Below are 4,533 nucleotides of genomic sequence, written 5' to 3' on the forward strand. Positions count from 1 at the left end.
AGAGGTCTGGGTGTGGCCTCACAGTCCAAAGTCTGACTCTCAAGAGGGGAGGCTACTAGTTCAGTTAGGACAGAAAGGGTGGAAGAGCTCCTTCTGACCTCACTGGGAGCTGATAAGCTGGTCTAGTTGTTATTCAATTGCTAAGTCATGTCCAACTCTTTGCAACCCCATGGACTGCAACACACCAGGCTTTCCTGTCCTTCACTATCTCCTGGAGTTTGCTTAAATTCATATCCATTGAGTTGATGATGCCATCCAACCATCTCATCCTCTGTCACTCTGTTCTCCTCCTGCCCTCAATCTTTCCCAGCATCATGGTCTTTTCTAATGAGTTGGCTGTTCGCATCAGGTGGCCAAAGTATTGGAGCTTCAGCTTCACCATCAGTCCTTCCAATGAATGTTCAGGGTGGATTGCCTTTAGGATTGACTGGTTGGATCTCCTTGTTGTTCAAGGGACTCTCAAGAGTAGTCTCCAGTACCACAGTTTGAAAGTATCAATTCTTTGTTGCTTGGCCTTTTTAATGGTCCAATTCTCACATCCATACATGATTACTAGAAAAACCACAGCTTTGACTATATGGACCTTGGTTGGCAAAGTGATGTCTCTGCTTTTTAATATGCTGTCTAGGTTTGTCATGGCTTTTCTTCCAAGGAGCAAGTGTCTTTTAATTTCAGTCCCATGAAAAGTATGAAAAACGTTGGTCCAGAGGCAAACAATTTGTCTATTGAGGTATCTGTGGCAAGATTATACCCTACAGCAGTGCAGTCAGGGTATAGTCCAGTAGAGACAGTGTTGGCTTTCCATACCCAAATACCTATTTGCACATGGAGGGAGCTGTTCTATGCCATTTTATATAAGGGACTTGAGCATCTGAGGATTGTGGTACCTGAGGGAGATCCTGGAACCAATCCCCTGCTGATACCAAGGAACTACTGTATAATATGAACCATAAATCTGAGTGTTTTTCCTTAAACTCCACACAATACTCCACTTATGACACTTCTGGTCACCAAATGTGTCTGGGTTTTCCCCACACCAAGCAATCCTCCAATTCTGAGTAGACACAGAAAGGGTGTCCTACAAATTTAACTCAATTTTGACACTATAAAGAAGGCTGAGTGCTGAAGAATTGATGCTTTTGAACTATGGTCTTAGAGAAGACTCTTGAGTTCCTTGGGCTGTAAAGAGATCAAACCAGTCAATCCTAAAGGAAATCAACCCTGAATATTCACTGGAAGGACTGATGCTGAGGCTGAAGCTCCAATCTTAGGCCACCTGCTGCAACGAAACAACTCATTAGAAAAGACCCTGATGCTGGGAAAGATTGAAGGCAGGAAGAGAAGGGGACAACAGAGAACAAGATGGTTGGACGGCATCACCGACCCAATGGATATGAGTTTGAGCAAGCTCCAGGAGATGGTGAAGGACAGGGAAGCCTGGTGTGCTGCCGTCCATGGGGTCGAAAGAGTCAGACACGACTGAATGGCTGAACAACAAAGCATCAGATCCCATAGACTAAGGGCTCAGTCCCACCAGACTGTCCCCACTTCAAATGCCAATAGCAAGTCCAAGTTGTCACTTGTGCTTCTGACTAACCATTTATAAACTAGATTCCCATGATCCCTCCCCTCTCAAGTATGACTAAATTTACTACATTGGCTCACAGAATTCAGGAAAATAGTTTACCTACTAGATTACTGGTTTATTATAAAAGGATATCACTTATGAACAGCTAGGACTTTCCATGGGTTTCCCAAATGGCTCAGTGGGTAAAAAATCTGCCTGCAATGCAGAAGACACAAGAGATGCAGGTTTGATCCCTGGGTCGGGAAGATCCCCTGGGTAAGGACATGGCAATCCACTCTAGTATTTTGCCTGGAGAATCCCATGGACAGAGGAGCCCAGCGTCCATGGGGGTCACAAAGAGTTGGATACGACTAAAGTGACAGAGCGCAGCATAGCACAGGACTTTCCTGGTGTCACAGTGGATAAGAATCTGCCTGCCAGTGCATGGGACACAGGTTCGATCCCTAGTCCAGGAAGATTCCACATGCTGCAGAGCAACTAAGCCTGTGTGCCACAACTACTGAGGCCATTCACTAGAACCCAAGAGCTGCAAGTACTGAAGTCCTCATGCCTGGAACCTGTGCTCTGCCACAAGAGAAGCCACCACAATGAGAAGTCTGCATGCTGCAACTAGAGAGTAGCTCCCACTTGCTGCAACTAGAGAAAAAGCCTGTGCAGCAACGAAGACCCAGCACAGCCAAAATTAAATAAATGAATAAAAAATTTAATAAAAAGGACAGTTGGATGAAAGACACATAGGACAAGGTATGTGGGAAGGAGTGATGAGTTTCCATGCTATTTCTGGGTGCACCCACCTCCCAGCAGCTCCATGTGTTCACTAACCTGGAAGCTCTCTAGACTGTAGTTCAGGGCTTTTTATGAAGACCTCATTATGTAGGTATTAAAGCATGCAGGTAGCTAGATATCAGCAGAGAAAGTGCGAGCCAGATGGCAGGAAACAACACATCTGTAATGGTCAGACAAAGAAAAGCAGGAACCTCCACACTGATAGGAAACCACACATTTTGGGGTGATAAGTGCACTGGAGGCAGACAAAGAAAGGTGAGAAAAGGCGGGAATCTCTGGTGTCTAAACCTAACCTGTTGCTCATTATGTTCTCATTACAATAAAATCAGCCTTGCAGACAAGAAGTACCCATTACATACTGATGCCACAACACTTTCAATCAAGGCTAAGTGAGGACAAAAATCCCTCCTCCCCTCTGGAAAGTGAAGCTGGGGTGAAAATAAGGGAATATGACCCCCAAGCCTGCAGTTCCAAATGAATATTCCACCCTTTCATTTGTATGTACCACATAACTGGCTTGCTAAGAAAACTCAGGGAAGCTACTTGCCTGTGTCTACTCTCCCTTTGAGAGCGTGATTGATGAGCCATAGTCACTCAGTCATGTCCGACTCTTTGCGACCCCATGGACTGTAGCCCACCAGGTTCCTCTGTCCATGGGATTCCCCAGGCAAGAATACTGGAGCGGGTTGCCATTTCCTTCTTGAGAGCGTACTTTTGCTTAAATAAATTCTTGCTTTTCTTTAACCTCCCTGTATCTGAATTCTTTCTGTGACGAGAATTTTTCTTTTACTGGGAATATAGACACAGTTGATTAAATCATTGACCATTAATAATCAAGTCAATCTCCAACTCCTCTCTCAGGAGGTGGAGCAGGGTGGTAGGGCTGGAAGTTTCAACCTCTCTAATCAAGTGATTGGGTTTCCCTGGCAACCAGCCCCCATCCTTAGGAGCATTCCAAAAGTTGTCTCATTAACATAAATTCAGCTGTGGCTGAAAGGTATGATTCATAAAAGACAGTCATTTCACCTTTATCTGAATAGCTCTGAAGGTATTTCAGAAACAGAGGACAAAACTAAATATAACAAATGATGCCCCTGTGGCTCTTATATAGGTAATTACCAGGTATTTAGGAGCTCTGTGGCAGGAACAGTGAATGAAGACCAAATAAATAGTTATTATTATAAACCACAATATCACAGTGAGCCAGTTGTGTAATTTTAGATTTTTTAGTAGCCCCGTTTTAAAGAGTAGAAGGGAACAGGTGAACTTCATTTTAGTCATATATATCATTTAACCCAATTTATCCAAAAATATTATATCATTACACACAACATAAAAATATGAGATCATTGACATTCCTTTTCCTACTGAGTCTTACACATCTCAGTTTGCACTGGCCACATTTCAGGAGCTTGCTTGTGGCACATAGGTAGGGGCTACCATACTGGAGAGCACAGCCTTGGAGCCTTCTCTGCCGTCGCTGAGACCACCAGGAGCCTGTTTACTGCTGTGTCCCAATGCCTGGCACATAATGAAGCCTAGTAAGCTGCCATATGTGAGCTGGGGTAATCTCCCCTCTGAGCCAGCTGGGGCTGCTGTGAAGGTTAGAACGATAAACCCTGGGTACCCTGCTCAGTGACTGTTGCTATTCTTACTTCCTCAAAGTCAGTTGAAGGGCGGCAGACTCAGGCGTGCTTCCTGAATTTCTCTTGAGAGCTCTTCTCTACAATTACCAAACGCAAGCGTGGATTGCAGAGCAGACAGGCTCTGGCTCTTGGGGTCGGGCTCTAGGGCAACAAACGAAAGAGAAGAGCGGGAACCTCTAACCTACGCCCTTGGTTTCTTTTTCCCTTGACAGCTCGTGGTCCCGCCCACCCCAGCCCGGACCGGCCCCCGGCGGAACTACAGCCCCCATGATGCAGCGGGAGTCCCGAAAGTACGTCATCGGTTTGGGACGCCCTGGCGGTGAATAAGGGCGCCGAGGCGCCTCTCCTGGAGCTGAGCCACCTGACCCCTGACCCATAAGAGTTAGTAGGGTGGAACTCGCTGAGCTCGGAGTCCACCGACTCATCGGGACCAGAACGGCGAACCTGCGACGGCTGGTGACGCGCTCGCCCTCCCTCCTCCTTTCGCCTCTGCCGGGAGTGGCGCTCGTTGGT

The sequence above is a fragment of the Bos grunniens genome, chromosome 16, assembly GCF_055505025.1.
Source record: "Bos grunniens cultivar Pamir isolate PY7600 chromosome 16, Bosgru_T2T1.0, whole genome shotgun sequence".
In the NCBI taxonomy this organism is placed as follows: Eukaryota; Metazoa; Chordata; class Mammalia; order Artiodactyla; family Bovidae; genus Bos; species Bos grunniens.